Source organism: Protopterus annectens, chromosome 9.part0 (genome assembly GCF_019279795.1).
Source record: "Protopterus annectens isolate FY-2018-M chromosome 9.part0, PAN1.0, whole genome shotgun sequence".
In the NCBI taxonomy this organism is placed as follows: Eukaryota; Metazoa; Chordata; order Ceratodontiformes; family Protopteridae; genus Protopterus; species Protopterus annectens.
The window spans coordinates 162,422,399-162,439,262 of record NC_056743.1 but is presented as its reverse complement, the minus strand read 5'-3'; the positions used below and the strand labels follow the sequence as shown (position 1 = coordinate 162,439,262).

The 16,864-nt window shown below is 42.2% G+C and overlaps 1 protein-coding gene and 3 non-coding genes across 7 annotated transcripts in view; all 4 read right to left on the bottom strand.

Annotated features, from left to right (window-relative positions):
- DDB2 (damage specific DNA binding protein 2) overlaps nt 1-16,864 on the bottom strand; it is a 741,911-nt gene that overhangs the window by 239,663 nt on the left and 485,384 nt on the right. The window lies entirely within an intron of this gene.
- Nucleotides 6,685-6,791, bottom strand: LOC122812477. The gene has a single exon (XR_006366464.1). It is a non-coding gene; the product is annotated as a U6 spliceosomal RNA (small nuclear RNA).
- On the bottom strand, nt 7,837-7,938 carry LOC122812524. Its single transcript, XR_006366505.1, has one exon. It is a non-coding gene; the product is annotated as a U6 spliceosomal RNA (small nuclear RNA).
- LOC122812492 lies at nt 8,992-9,099 on the bottom strand. The gene has a single exon (XR_006366478.1). It is a non-coding gene; the product is annotated as a U6 spliceosomal RNA (small nuclear RNA).

Here is a 16,864-nt window from a genome sequence, read left to right as displayed (position 1 = left end):
TAGTTGTCTTCTTCTCGCCTTCTTCTTGCTGGATGGGTTCGGAGCCGACCTCGGCTCCACTGCCACTCTAAAAGCTCGAGAGTTGGTTCCACTGGCTCGAGGCTCCCCTTATATCCCACAATGCTAGGCGTGAGTTACCTCAGATCTCGTTTGTAAGCTAGGCCCAGCTTATAATAGTAGCAGAATAACTAGAAACAAAGTCCACCTCTATAAACAAGGGTGAAGAGAAGGGTGACCTACATCCTGATCTAGGAAATATGCACAGCAGAGCATATACCTAAAGTAAAGAGGTGGTAGAAAGAGAGGTCACAATCAAACTCCTCTAGGTCTGTCCAGGCCAGGGAAGGAGGGTGGGCCTTAAGAAGAAGCGAGAAGAAGACAACTAACATGGAGCGTTATGGTAAGAACATAAATTCTATATGTTAAGTTGTCTATCTCGCCTTCATTCTTGCTGGATGGGACCGCGTCCCTAGCACCTTGTCCTGGGTGGCCTAACGGAACAGACTCTTGAGAACAGTGGAACCAAAGTTAGCTCTATGCCTAGAAGCTAAATCCAACTTATAATGAGAAATGAAAGTGTGAGGAGTAGCCCAAGTAGCCGCTGCACAAATGGTGTCAATAGGCAGTCTGTCTTGGAAGGCTATAGAAGTAGCCAAAGCTCTGGTAGAATGGGCTTTAGGTTTGTTAGGCAGCTTTTGGTGTCTAATTTCATAAACAAGGGAAATCAGAGATGTTAGCCATCTAGATAATGATACCTTTGAAACTGAAAGTCCCTTTCTGCCTTCTGCATAAGAGACAAACAGCTGGTCAGATTTTCTGAATTGTTTGGTTCTATCCAAATAGTACCTTAACTGACGATGAACATCTAGCCAATGCAATTTTTGTTCAGACCTGTTAGAATATTCTGGAAAAAACACAGGAAGGTCAATGCTTTGATTTAGGTTAGACGCGGAGGCTATCTTAGGTAAAAAGACGGGTTGGTTCAGAAGATACCCTGTCCTTATGGAACAACAGATAAGGAGGTCGACAGCTGAGTGCATGAAGTTCTGAAACTCTTCTAGCTGAAGTAATAGCTACCAGAAAGAGTGTCTTCCATGATAGCAATTTTAAAGAACAGGAGGCTGCAGGTTCGAATCGGGGAAGAATCAAAGAACTAAGAACTAAATTTAGGTCCCAAGGAGGAGGAGGATTTCTTATAGGAGGTCTGAGTAGAAAAACTCCCTTCAAAAAGGCTTTGCAAAGTTTGTGGGACATTATGGCAGACTCTGAAATGCCCACATGAAAGTTAGAAATAGCTGCCAATTGAACTTTAAGAGTAGAAGGAGATGAACCTGCATGGAAGAGTTCAGCTAGAAAGTCAAGGACCATTTGGATGGAGGCAGTGAAAGGATCTATGTCCCTTCCTTGAGCCCAATAGGCTAAGCGTTTCCACTTACTCAAATAAATCTTTCGAGTGGAAGATTTATGGGACGCTATCAAAATATCTCGAACAGAGTGAGATATTTGAGGAAGCCTGGCTAAGGTTGGAATTGGAGGAACCAAGCAGTGAGGTTCAGAGAGGGAAGGGAGCGATGAAACTGACCCGACTGATGGATCAAAAGATCTGGAACTAGGTCCAGATGCCAAGGTCGCTCCGACAGAAAGTGATGTAGAAAGGGGAACCAAACCTGTCGAGGCCAGTAAGGAGCAATGAGGATCAACGAGGCCTTCTGAGCGATAGCTTTCTGTATCACTTGAGAGATAAGTGGGAAGGGAGGAAATGCATACAGAAGTCCCGGGGCCAAACTTGGACTAGAGCATCTCTGCTGGGCTGGCCTGGTAAAGGAATAGGGTGAAAAATCTCTGCACTTGCTGTTTTGGGGAGTAGCAAAAAGGTCGCAGCAAGGCTGACCCCACTTGAGAAAAATTTCTCTCACAACAGAGTCTTTCAGAGACCACTCGTGAGGCATGAGGATAGCTCTGCTCAACTTGTCCGATTTGATTGGACTTCCCGGGGATGTGCGTTGCTATCAGAAACCGCTGAGAAGAAATCGCCCATTGCCACAGTCTGAGTGCTTCTTGACACAGGGGGTAGGACCTGGTTCCGCCTTGTTTGTTGATATACCACACTACAGACATATTGTCTGTCTGGATTGCTATCGTTCCCAAGGGAAGAGAGTCTTGAAGGGCTTGCAACGCTAAAAGCACTGCTCTCATCTCTAGAACATTTATGTGCAAGTGGCATTCGTCTGGTTGCCATGTGCCCTGGACAGTTCTGCCCTGATAATGCCCCCCCCACCCAATCAGGGAGGCGTCCGTTGTCAGAGTAGCAACCGGAGGGGGAGGAACAAAGGGTCTTCCCACGAAGAGCTGAGGGGAAGACATCCACCACAGAAGATGATTCCTGCATGTTTGCGTAATCATAATGGTGTGGGACATCGGAAGTTGCTGGTATGACCATTGTGTGAAGAGCATCCATTGAAGGATTCTCATGTGGAATCTGGCTAATGGAAGCAGAGGTATGGCAGTCGCCATAATCCCCAATACTTTCAGAACTAACCTGGCTTTGACTCTGTTGCTGCTGAAGAGGAGCGAGACCAGTTTGTGTATGTCTGTTATTCTTTGATCTGTTAACCTCGCAGACATGTTGACTGTGTCCAGAATTGCGCCTATGAAGGTAATAACACGACAAGGCGACAAAACAGACTTTTCGCAATTTATTGAAATGCCTAAGTTTTGACAAATCACGAAGGTGTAGTCCCTGGCCCTTAGAAGAAGATGCTTGGTGGGAGCTGTGAGGAGCCAGTCGTCCAAATATGGAAACACCTGGAATCCCTGACGTCTCAGGTGAGAGGCTACCACTGCCATGCATTTGGTAAACACCCGCGGGGCAGTGGTGAGTCCATAGGGCAGGGCTCTCAATTGAAAATGACTGGTTCCCAGCCTGAAGCACAGAAATCTTCTGGAGCGTCTGTTCATTTTATATGATAGTACGCATCCTGAAGGTCTATAGAGCACATCCAGTTTTTTCTTCCCAATAGGGGAAGGATGGACTGTAGCGTGACCATCCGAAATCGTGTTTTCTTGACTGACTTGTTCAAGATACTGAGATCCAAAATTGGTCTCCAGTCCCCTGTTTTTGGAACTAAAAGAACCTGGAGTAGATTCGGATCCTTGCTGGTCTGCTGGAACTGGTTGAATTGCTCTTTTTGCAAGCAGCTTTGAAATTTCCAAAGCTGCAAGATCCCTTTGAGCGGGTGGAACATCTGGAAGGGATTTTTTTGATCGGTTTGGAATGCAAGCGAAGGGAATGGAATAGGCTTCAGAAATGATGGACTGTACGCACTTGTCTTGAGTTAGGTAAAGCGAAGCTTCTGGGTACAGTGACAATCTTCCCGACTGCCTCGAAGGTGGACAGTCGGGCAACACCTCAGGGATGCTGAAAAGGCTTATCGGAGAAAGTTTCTCGATTGCCCTGGTTCTGCGGACCCCCCCTGCCTCTAGGGCGACGTCTACCCTTGTTGTTCCCCCCTCTGCCTCTGGCGGGGAACCGACTCTGTGCGTCAGGCGAATTCCCTTGAGATTGCTTGCGGAACCACATTTTCCCACTTTTCTGGCCTTTGGGGTAAGGCCTAGAAGGAGTAGAAAAACGGACTCCAACGGCAGAAAGAGTCTTGCCATCCGTCTCGCACCTAGTCAAGGTTTCTTTCACTTGAGGACCAAAAAGAGATGATCCATCAAACGGGGAATTAGTGAAAGACGTTTTAAAGGGGTCCGCAAAGTTGCATAGCCGCATCCAGGCATGCCTGCGTAAGGCTACACCTGTCCCTCTTGGCCCTGCTCGCTCCATCAGCCGCATCTGAAAGGAGGCGCATGGAGGAGTTAGCTATGGAGTTCAGGGTAGCCAGCTGAGTGTTCATCTTGTCCTGAAAACCCGCAGCTGTAGGATCCTTCAACATGTCACTCGCTTCTTTGATCAAGTCTCTTTGAAGACGAGTAAAATGGCATAGGTAGTTCAGCGAACGCATTGCAAAGGTCGCTGATGAGAACATCCTCTTCCCGTACCTGTCCATAGACCTAGATTCCTTGTTAGGTGGATGGACAGGCACTGAAGGATCAGCTAGTTCCTTCTTAGTGGCAGCAGCAACCACCATAGCATCCACAGAAACTCCCTTGGTCAGAAATTGTTTATCCGCTGGTGCCGTGACAAATTTTGAGGGTCTCCTGGGAGTGGGGTCCACTGAGTCAGGAGCCGTCCATGCCTTTTTTGCTACCACCTGCATGAGGGGGTCAAAAGGGGGAGACACCCAGGAGGTGGAAGGGCGAGAGCCAAACGCCTCAAGGTACACAGATTCATCCTCCGAAGGGTTGAGGGCTGGCCAATTTCCCCTCTGCTTGAGGATTTCTAGAATGTCTGCAAATGAGACATCTTCAGAAGGGGAACGGGGAACCCTCGAATCCTCTAAATCTGTGTCAGAGGTGACGGACTCAGGTGAGTCTATGTGTTTCCTCTTACACTTTCTCTTCCGAGGGGGCTCTTCTGCCAATTCAGTAGAGGCCTCTGAAGAGGATGAGATCCCCACAGGGGATTCCTGAGGAGCTGGCTCTCTGCGGTCTGGGATGAGGGAGTGAGTCGACTTGACCTGAGGCACCGAAGAGGGAGGGACGGAGCCGACTGTGGAGTTGAACCAGGTTCCAACACACTCCGCATGACCTCGAACGCACCCCTGTCAGGCAGAGCCAGAGGTCCCCGCTCCGAAAAGCTAAAAACCTCCCTCGGCACCGACAGTGATGGCTCTGAGGCCGATGTCAGAGCCGAACTCACCAGCGCCGAAGCTCCGAGAGGGAGAGCGGGGTCGGACAAGGGTCCGATGCCACTCACCCCCTCGGAGCCGACGAGGGAAGTCCGGCGCCGAGATTCTTCTAAGGAAGAAATCGGAGCCGACGATGGAGCCGAAGACATTTGTATCGGCTCCGACGCTACCACAGTCTCGGTTCCGAGCTCAACGGAGTCGGAGGAGGAACATAATGAGGGACAGGGTCAGGCATCGACTGATGAGTCGGGCTCTGAAGCATTTGGGCCAGTGCCTCGGACTTAAGAAGTTGACTCACTACCCTCTGAAGGTCATGGTCCGAAAGCCTCGATGACCTAGAGGAGTGAGATCTATGGCTCCATTCAGACAGCAAGGGAGATGCTGGAGCTGAATGAACGGAGCCAAGGGACGGTGACCTGGACCTCTTTCTAGATGTCGGTTCCGAAGGTCTAGTCGGAACCGACAAAGGAATTTCCAATACCTCGGCTCCAGCGGAGCCGAGAAAACCACAGAAACTGCAGTCTGAGACTCATCGGCTCCAGCCGGAGCCGATGTAGACGGAGGTTTCGAAGCCTTAGGCCTCGGCTCAGAAGCTGGAGCCGAGGACCTAGAAGCCTTGGAGGGTTTTCCCGAAGGAACAGTAAGGGAACCCTCAGGCTTAAGTAAACCTCTCAAAATAAGTTTATTTTTTCTTTCCTGCAGGACTCTGGGGCTGAAGCCATGGCATACAGCACAAGAGTCCTGCAGGTAAAGGTCCCAGGCAGTAGACACAAGAAGTGTGACCGTCTGTCAGAGACATTTTCTGACAGCACGAGTCACACTTCTTGAAGCCTGAGACCTTTGAGTCTTTAGACATTATTGAAGGAAGTGTAACCACACACACACAGTCAAACACACTGATTACACCCTATACAAGTTTAACTCAAAATTAAAACTCACTATCAAAGTTTTAAATTCCTGAGAAAATCACACACACACCACTAGGGATGGAAAAGGCCCGAAGGCCGAGGGAAGAACTTATAAGTTCTTTGTGGAAAAGGGGATAAAAGAAGAGAAAAAGGGACAAAATCCACTAAACTAAGGGAAATAACTGTTAAGAATTAAACTAAAGGGGTTTAAGTAGACTAAAAATTACTCTACAATAACTCACCAAGAAGCCGGTAGAAACCAAACACCTCGATCGCTGTAGCGGCAAACGAGATCTGAGGTAACTCACGCCTAGCATTGTGGGATATAAGGGAAGCCTCGAGCCGGTGGAACCAACTCTCGAGCTTTTAGAGTGGCCGAGTCGGAGCCGAGGTCGGCTCCGAACCCATCCAACAAGAATGAAGGCGAGATAGACAACTTAACATCCATCATTTTGCTTTACTGAGAGTACACTGGTCAGGCTATCTAACAACACTGTGTTTTCAATTTATTTACAAAAACGCACACACAACTAGCATTACTAGGCAAGGAAAGAATTTTCTCTATCCCAGAATATAACTTTATGCATTGTCCTTGTCACTTACTAGCATTTATCAGGGGGAAAGGCCTCTCAGGTACCATGATCAGTAAGAGAAAATGTACTATGCTATTGTAAGTTTAAGAGTTTGATTATAATCCTGACTAAAAATGTGGAACACACATAGTTGGCATTCTCTGCAAATGAATACATCACCTGTCACCAGAAACATACATTCCTGTACATGGGGTTTCTCTTAACTGAAGACATTAGGCTAAAAGTCTCACAAGCAGCAGCTTCAATATGAGAAGAGGGAGTTTATTACTTTGCGTTTAAAATTTTAGCAGTTTGGAGGATGTCGTAGTTCGTTACATCATTTTATAATAATTAAGAACTGCAATGGATCAGTAAAGTATTGTTGGCAATAAATGTCTAAGGGAAAGTGTGAAAAATGTGGAACGCTTCACGAATTTGCGTGTCATCCTTGCGCAGGGACCATGCTAATCTTCTCTGTATCGTTCCAATTTTAGTATAAGTGTTGCCAAAGCAAACACAATTAATTCTCTGTTTTGCCATCTATTTGTTTGACCAATATCGCATGTCTTTCAGACGTAGTGACTTTATGTGGATAAGCCATTTCATAATATAAATCTGATATTGTGCAGCAAATGCCAAATATACCTCTTTCTTTTTTAGGTGGTTGACTTGTACTTTTCAGAAAATTCCTACAAGCTTTTTCTACACAGAATTATGGGTTCTGCATTCGTCCCGGCCTTTATGCAAATGAGTTGAGGTCATAACCATTCTTAAGTGTTCTCTGTATTGTTAGCTGTTTAACAAACAGTATTCAGTGCAGCGAACAACTAACGTCTGCAAAGGATTCTAGTTAAAGCCAGGGAATGAATGGTGCAAGCTGATTTGTTTATCTTTTCTTAAATAACTGCTAATTTACATCTTTCTCCCTACTTTGGCATGTATTATTGTACAACAGCTGCTAGTCTTTTTTGGGGTTGGTCAGGCTACTTGCCGTGCATCTGGCACAGGAATGGATGGAAGCCATCCTTTTGATTTATTGATAGTACAGCGGTCAGGCAATCTAACTACACTGTGGTTTTAATTTATTTCCAAAACAAACACACAACTAGCACTACTAGGTAATGAAATAATTGTCTCTATCCCACAATGTAATTCCATGCCCTGTCGTTGTGACTTGCCAGCATTTAGCAAAGGAAAGGCCACCAAGGTACAATGTTTACTCTCAGAAGAGGAGAAAATTTACTTTGCTATTGCACATTTTCTAGTCCTATGATAATCCTGACTAAATATGGAATTTGCACATTTGGAATTCTTTGCAGATGTATGCGCTATCTGTCAGCAGAAACATACCTTACTGAGTATGGTGTTTCTCTTACCTGAAGTAATTTAGCTAAAAAACCTCACTAGCAGCTGTTCCATATGAAATGTGGGAATTTATTACTTTGTCTTTGAAATTTTAACAGTATGGAGGAAGTCGTACTACATTATCACATTTTATAATATTTAAAAAAAGCAATGGATCAGGATTGTCTTGTTGGCAATGAACGTGCAATGGGAAAGGCGAAAAATATGGAATGCTAAATTAATTTGCATATCTCATTGTGAAGGGGCCGTGCTAATCTTGCCTGTATCATTCCAATTTTGGTATATGTGCTGTCAAAGCAAGCAAGACTATTTTTACTGGTTCACCATCTATTTACATGACCTATATCTTTCATCTTTCATACTTGTAGTGAGTTTCTGATACTAACCTGTTTCAAAATATAAATCTTACATTGTGAAACAAATATCAACTACACCCCTGTTTCTCTTTTAGGAGGTCGACTTGCACTTTTAACAAAATTCTGACAAGCTTTTTTTACACTGAATTATGGGTTCTGCATCTGGCCCTGCCGTCATGCAAATGAGCTGATGTCATTACAATTAGGTTTTCACTGCATTGTTAGGTATTCAACAGACTGTATTCATTGCAGTGAACAACTATGGTCTGCAGACGATTCTAATTAAACCCGGGAATGAATGCCGCAAATCGCTTTTCTGATATTTTCTTTCATCACTGCTGATTCACGTCTTTCTTCTCCCTGTTATGTGTATTATTTTAGAACAGATGCTACTCTTTTCTGGGGTTATTCAGTCTACCTGCTCTGCATCTGGCACAGGAATAGGTGGAAGCCATCATTTTGCTTTATTGATAGTACACTGGTCAGGCAATCTAACAACACTGTGTTTTTAATTTATTTACAAAATGCACACACAATTAGCATAACTAGGTAAGGAAAGAATTTTCTCTATCCCACAATATAACTTCATGCCCTGCCCTTGTCACTTACCAGCATTTAGCAAAGGAAAGGCCTCTCAGGTACGAGGTTCACTATCAGAGGAGGAGAAAATGTACTATGCTATTGCACGTTTTAACAGTTTGATTATAATCCTGACTAATATGTGGAACACACACAGTTGGCATTCTCTGCAAATGAATGCATTACCTGTCACCAGAAACATACATTCCTGTATATGGTGTTTCTGTTACCTGAAGGCATTTAGCTAAAAAGCCTCACAAGCAGCAGCTTCAATATGAGGAGGGGGAATTTATTACTTTGCGTTTGAAATTTCAGCAGTTTGGAGGATGTCGTACTTCATTATGACATTTTATAACAATTAAGAACTGCAAGGGATCAGTAGACTATTGTTGGCAATGTATGTCTAAAGGAAAGTGTGAAAAATATGGAACGCTTTATGAATTTGTATGTCATCCTTGTGCAGGAGTTCTTGCTAATCTTCTCTGTATCGTTGCAGTTTTAGTATATGTGCTACCAAAGAAAGCACGATCAATTTTCTGGTTCTCCATCCATTTATTTGACCAATATTTTATGTTTTTCATACTCAGTGATTTTATGATGATATAAGCTGTTTCAAAATATAAATCTTACATTGTGCAGCAAATGTCAAATATGCCTCTGTTTCTCTTTTAGGAGGTTTACTTGTACTTTTAAGAAAATTCCTACAAGATTTTTGCACACTGAATTATGGGCTTTGCATCTGTCCCGGCCTTTATGCAAATGAGTTGAGGTCATAAACATTGTTAAGTGTTCTCTATATTGTTAGGTATTTAACAAACTAAGCATGTCATCTTATGCAACATCTGCATGGATTTCAGGCCCAAGACACAAAACGCCAGAAAAGATGGCATACTTGCCCATCTGAATAGCTGCCTTTATTCATTGTTTATTTACAGGATTTGACAGTGGCCACTCCAAAGTATCAAAACAGAGGTCTCACTCCATGCCTGAGTGGACATCCAATTAAAGTCTCAGACTGGGGATGTCAATCACTGAGTAAGACCTAAAGTTCTCAGGGCAGGTGTCTAAACAGTCACCAATGGCTTACAAAGTTCCTTCAGAGGCTGTCATGTCAGATGACTCAAGCACATCCTCCCCGAGTGAGCTTACAGTTGATCTCTCTGAAGCAGATTATTCGATAATGGCAGCAGAAAAACACTTCCTCATTAAGGAAGAAGAAAATGGTCTTTCCCTTGTAACAGCGGATGGAGATGAATGCCCTTCTGAATGCGGCACATCTGCACAATGGCTAAAATCAGAACCCAGAAGGCCTCAAGCACCTCATCAACCTCACTGATAGTATCAACAGACTTGTTTTCATTAGCATAACATTTCTGATCCCTTTTTCAGGCAGAATCGGCAAGCCAAATGCATCGGAAAAATGCCCTAAGAAACAAAGCAAGCAAAATGTACTCATCCTAACTTAAGACACTAGAGAAACAGACACTGCTATTTCCTCTCCTTACATTACCATATCAACAGTGAGGATATATTAGTCACAGACTCCCCAGCAGGTGACCTATCCTTTATGGATACGTTAGCCCTCATAAGGGAGCATTTTCAGTGGCAGCCTACATAGATCAAAAGCAATTCCTCCTGTACTGGTTACACTGCTGGACTTATTCGAAACAAACACACAAGAGCCAGACTTACAGCCTCCAGTCCCTAAGAGACCAGGTAGATTTTACAGGGTTCTGGGGTACCATTCTTTTCTTTACAAATCTTCAGTGGCAGACCCAGCTACTCTAGCATTGCAGGCAACCAAAGGGGCTAAACTCTCCCATGTAGGAAATACCCTGCCAAAGCATAACTGAAGCAGACTGTCAGACAGGCAAAGTAAGAAGGCCCATACCTCAACCACTTTGTTCTTAAGAGATCCAGACAGTCAGGCTCATATCCTGAGTTGCAGAAGCACATACTTAAGCCAAAGATGGAACTAGAGTATGCTAAAGAGAACTCGGATGAATTCCAATGACGAAGCTATACTATGCTAAACAGGACTCAGAAGAATCCTGCAGCTGTTCAGCAAAAAGTAATTCAAGCTTCAGCTTTGGTGCAAGACATGGTTTCCAGTAGTCCAGAAGAAAAAAGTCAAATGAGCTTGGAACTATTAAAATAAATGAAACACTGAAGGAGTATATCAACACAAATAACAAGATACTGGAAAAAATGGAAGAAGCTTTAAACAGATATTCAGATGAGCTGATACAACTGCAAAAACCAAAGGTCAAAATAAAGAAAAGGCTGGCTGAGTACAAGACTGCTTAAGAAAATATGTTTAAAAAGTAGCATTATTAGAGAACAGAGCACATAGGGGAAATCTGAGATTTTCTGCTGTACCAGGGAACCAGAAGTAGTGTAAAAAGAGAAGAAAAGCTGGACAAAAGCATGTTTAAGTTAATATACTGGACTTTTCAATTGTTGAGGTGGGGATGGGGTATAAAAGTACACATATTATAATGTATGTATGCAGAGATTATATGTTTTCTCTTACTTTTGCATAAGTGAATGCCTGGATTAAGACCCTTAGCTTAATTTAATAACAAATTTTAAGGAGAAACAAGTAAATATAATGAAAAGTTTTCCTTTAGCAAGAATGTTTCAGCTAGCCTTTCAGGCTGCAACACAGGACTACATTTTTATTTTTTTTCTCTTACATTTTCAGGGAGATAAGCTGATAATGGGGCAATAAAAGAAAGGACACTGGTTCCTTCAAGAAAGGTGATGATTTCTCAAAGCATGCAAGTTGTTTTCACATATGGGGGAATAAAAATAAAAAAGAACAATCAATTAAAGTAGATGCATAGGCAATAACATGTCTTAGCATGGATAACCTCAATTTCAGGTTAATTAGGGCCTTGTTATCCTCTATTTTCACACACGTTTCTATTAGGAGGGTTAAACTTCATTATCTGAAGATGTACTTAGTTATATGTGTCTGTATTAACTTAACATATTATGGGGGTGTTTTGGGGTATGTTTGATTTTTTTTGTTTGAGAATTTTATTTCAATAAAATATCTTGTAAAATGTGACATAGATTAGAATACTAATAAGAAAAAATGTATAAAGGATTAACCTGCCCAACACTGATGAGTGCATGCATCACAAAAGCTGGAAATTGATGTTAAAAAAAACTGCCATATATAGTAGGTAGGGATAATACCTTCTTACCCTAATGGCAACACTTTCCATATTATCTTGGCATGTGAATGGTCTCACAGGTATAGACAAAAAGGAAAGAATACTTAATTATGTTAAGAAATACAGAGTAGAAATAGCAATGCCACAGGAGACACATTTGGAAAGAAATGAGCATGTGAATTTGATAAAGAAAGGATTTCAGGATGGATATTCTGCAGATCATGGACAAAGGAAACGGGGAGTACTTATTAATTGCTAGAGGATCTCCACTAGTGCTAGACAAAGAAAAAAAAATAATAGCAAATTTGAGGTAGCAATAGACTACTGGCAAGGGATGAGATTGGCATGTATTTGTATTCCACCTAAAACTGTTATGAAGCTTAAAAAAATTGGGACAAATAATCAGCTTTCAGCAGGAAATATTGCTTATAGGTGGGGACTGGAATTTGATTTGCAACAATGAGGATGTATTTGGAGGGCCTAGAAGGGAGAATATAACAAAAAAGACTGGAGTCCTGAAGAAATTTATGAAAACACTTTGTATAAAAGACGTGAATTCAGTACTAGGAACTCGGAGTGAATTTATATATTATTCTCCAAGGTACAATAACTGTGCTAGACTGGCCAGAAATGATATTTCATGGGAATGTATGCATATAATTGAGAACTTTGACACTTATCCAATAACTATTTCAGATCATGCACCAATAATTACCAAGATAAAAATGGAGGATAATGATGCAAAGATGAGTCACTTGCTCCTCACCACCTATGCAAGGGTAGTAGAGCACCTGGATAGCAATCATAAGTTTATTTAGATAGCTTTTAAGCAACTGTTTTTTTTTAATACCTCCAGAGCACAAAAAACATCTGGCACAATGACTTAGGAAACAGAAAGGAGAAAGGGTTGTTGCCAAACTTAAATAACCTATAACAAGAAAAATAATCAGAGATCCTGTAAAGATAATAGAGATATTTCAGAATATTTATGACCATTTCTACAAAGCAGAAAAGTGGGAAATCAAGAAAAAGAATGGAAATACTTATGGAAGTCTTAAATATGCCAAGGTTAGAGGTAGATGAGGCTCGACAATTAACAGGAAAGGAAGAGATGAGATAAAAATGGAGACGTATATCCAATGTACAGGAAAGACTCCAGGAACAGATGGTATTCCAGTAGATGTTTGGAAGCTAGGAGTAAAGAAAGTGATAAAAATCTGGAAGGTTTTGTTTAACAGTATTTTAAAAGGAAGGGCGGCACCTGGAAAAAAACAACTGTGGTGGCTGTAATACCCCAAAGATAGTAAAGACCCATTTGATTCAGCTTCATATAGGCCCATTTCAATTTTATACCACGATTATAAAGCATTTATGTCTAAAACTAATTCTTTCAGCTTTTCCCGGTTAGGGGTCACCCCAGTGGAACTCCGGTTCACTACTGATTGGCAGTGGACTTTTATGGTGCAGAGGTGCCAGCCCGATGCCCAACCTTCAAAGAAGGCACACCCATTCACACACGCACCTACCTGCATGTCTTTAAACGTCACTCGACTGTGGGGTGGATATGCAGACTCCACACAGAAGGCGCTCCAGCCAAGAATCGAACTGGAGAGCCTCTTGCTGTGAGGCGACAATGCTAACCACCAAAGCATTTATGTCTATAATGGCTAAAAGAATGGTAAGGGTGATGCCAAAATCAAGAGATAGGGACTAATGTGGTTTTGCAAAGGAGAGACATACATATGACAACATTAACAGAAAAATGATGATCCAGAGGAAAGCAGAATGCAAGAAAATACTGCTGTCATTGGTGGGTTTTGATGCAGAGAAAGCATTCAAGAGGAGAGTAATCTTGGATTTTATGAGTAGGGCAACAGAAACATTTGCAGTTCCTGATACAATAAAAGAGTTAATTATAAGGATATATGGGATCAGTGGCAAAAATCATAGTGGGATGGTTCCTCTTAGATAACTGTGTCTGAACAGAGGAACCAGACATGGGTGTCTCTTTCCCCTTTGTTATTTACACATTTAGAGCCACTGGCAAATAAAATAAGGGACTCAGAAATTCAAAGATATGATTGGCAAGTTAATTAAGAAAGGCTGGCTTTATTTGCAGATGATATTATCTTGTACTTGATGGAACAAGAAAAGGACACCACAGTGTTATGGAGCATTCTAAGACAGTTCCAGTTTTTCAGGATATAAAATTGATAAAGACAAAAACAAAGGCTATATATATCCAAACATGTATTGGTTTAGCAATATCCATATTTATGAGGTTATGATAAAATGAAGTATTTAGGAGTATGGATTAAAAAGGATTCTGGTATGGCAGCTATGGATATGTGGAAAGAGACTAAATCATACAAAAACTGAGAAACTGGAAGTTCTTGCCTATGGATAAGGATAGCAAGATACAAGTTTCCATACCTTTAGTTTTATACACAAATTAAACATATTTTACCACCTCTTGGGGGGGGGGGCAATATACTGGTGATATCTGTGTAGGACCACAACCGACCCACATGGATGGCAGCTCCCAGCAGGTCTTTCTCTGACTCAGAAGTGCAGGATGTCAGAAATGGTTCTTTTTGCCTCCCATGAGAACTTTCAGATCAAAAGTTTTTTGTGCCAGTACCTCCATAAAGCTTGGGCAGTGAATCTGTTCATCATTTCATGGTAACACAAGCTCCTTTATACCCCTCCATCCCTACCTTTAATCCCCCAAATCATTTAGAAAATTCAAGAGGAGGATCCAAGGGTAACACTTACAGATCCTCTTTGACCCACCTAGCACTGATTCTGTCATCTCAGTCACAGACTGATGGTCAGAGAAAACCCAGTGTCCTGCGCAGGTGAGTGGACTACAGAAACAGAACAAGGGCACCTTAAAATACTTGGGAATTAAAACCTCCAATCTGGCAACTTGGAAGATTTAACATTACTACCCTTTGGCCAGCAGCTGTCTCAGGACATGCCTATATAATGAGAATGACTAGGAGACCAAGCACAAGGAACTCATATCTAGCAAAGTGAAAGAGAGTCTCCCTGTCCTGCCAAATAAGGGACCTCATAGCTACTGAAGCAAAGGTATTACATGTCCTACAGTACTTCATGAGGCTATTTCTGGCAGGCAAAGCATATATTTCACTTAGGGTCCACCTACCAGCAACAGCAGCATGCCTACCTACAGACCCACAACTGTTTACAAGGTAGGCTGTGCAGCAGTTCTTAAAAGTCCTGCATCTCAGGCATCAAGATAACAATCATACCACCCTGGGTCCTGAATTTTAGGGTCTATATTATAACAACGAATGATCAGAAGATTGAACATTGTTATATCGACCCCTAAATCTTGAAAACTCAAAACAGTGAACAACCAGAACAGCGATTTTTTCCCCAGGGGAAAAAAAAAATCGCTGTTCCCCGCAAAAATAAATAAATAAACACTAACTGAAGTGGGGGGCTTTGCCCCCTACACCCCCCTTACTAAAATATACCAACTCTGAGATCACACTACAATGGAGGAAACGGCACAATCCGGACGCCCGTCCCAGCGATTTCTTTCCCTGGGAAAAAATTCACTGTTCCGGCCGTTCCCTATTTTGCCAGTTCAACAATTTGTGTTCGAACTAACAGCGTTCGATCATCTGATCGTTTGCTGAACTAAAGTAGACCTGAATTTTATACTACAAAACATTACAATTACTCTCTTTAAAACCAGCAAATTCAGCACATATAAAGTTTTTCTTATAAAATCTGTTTCAGTTAGAGTCACTTCTGTCTGAAAGGCTTCAGAACTGCAGATCCTAATGTGCAAGGATCCCTTTTTTATTATTCTGTGTGGACTAGGTCACCTTGCCCACTAACCCATCCTTTACACTAAAGGTGATCTCAAAAGTTGCCCTTAATCAGACCATTCATCTATTAGTGTTCTTCCTAAGCTGTAGAGCAAAAGGAAAAGACACTGGTTCCCTGGAAGAGCACAGATAATTGAGGTAGTACCCAGCAAGGACCAAAGATTATAGGAAAACACATCATTTTTTGTGGGCTTTGCAAGTAAAAAGAAAGACTGCTAATTTTGAAGCAAACCATCATCAAGTAGACCTCACATTGTATTATTTTTTTCGCATAACTTCCATGACAAGCAATTACCAGCAGACAATATAAAACCACACTCCACCAGAGGCATAGCTGCCACAGTAGCTTCCTGAAGGAGTACCTACTAGTGACATCATGGAAGCAAGCAGCCACTTGGCCCTTTATCCGTACCTTCTCCAAACATTACAGGCTGGACGTTACATTTGCAGCAATCTTGAAAAGTATGTTGCCTTCCACCACAAGGATACCAACCACCAAAGGGACTGCAACTGAAAAGTTCAGTGAATCATTGCTGAAGTTGTGACTGCAGCAGTGATGTGGACAAAGAACACAGTACAGTTGTATTTCCACCTTACCATAACCATAGATGTTTGAGTGTAGTCACTGCTGCAGCCTGGTTTCCAACCCATCTTTCCCTCATGGTGGGCATTTGGGGTTACGGAGAAGCACCAGTTATTCCCTTCCACCTGTTTCTATCCTTGGCTCTTGTTTCCTCTCCCTAACATCTTACCTGGGAGTTCCTGCATGACGTAGTAGTTACAGGTTTGAAAGGCCTACCAAAAGAAAATACTGTGCTTCAAAAAAAAAAAAAAAAGGCAGACCAATTGTTTTGCACATCTGAGCATTTTATACATGTGCAAGAAAGAACAAAAGATGGCTGATTTTACGCCCCCCTTTCATACCTCGACACAGAAACATCCAAAGCAGGAAGCATAAAGTCAGTGTAGAGGCAGGGAAAAGACTTTGAAAGTCTGGCCAAGTGTAACAGGACTCCAACTGTGGTAGATATTCCTGAAGATGACTGCAGCAGTGACTATAATCAAACATCTTCAGTTATACTAAACTGATAGCACAACTGCACTTTTTTGATAGTACACGTACTACTATGCAGCAAGTATTTCTTTCAAGCTGTTAGCTGTATTCAAGAGATGAGAAGAAATCAACAGGGCACAAATCAATGTCTGTTATATGGAACCTTGTACTACTTATGTAAGTATCAAAACA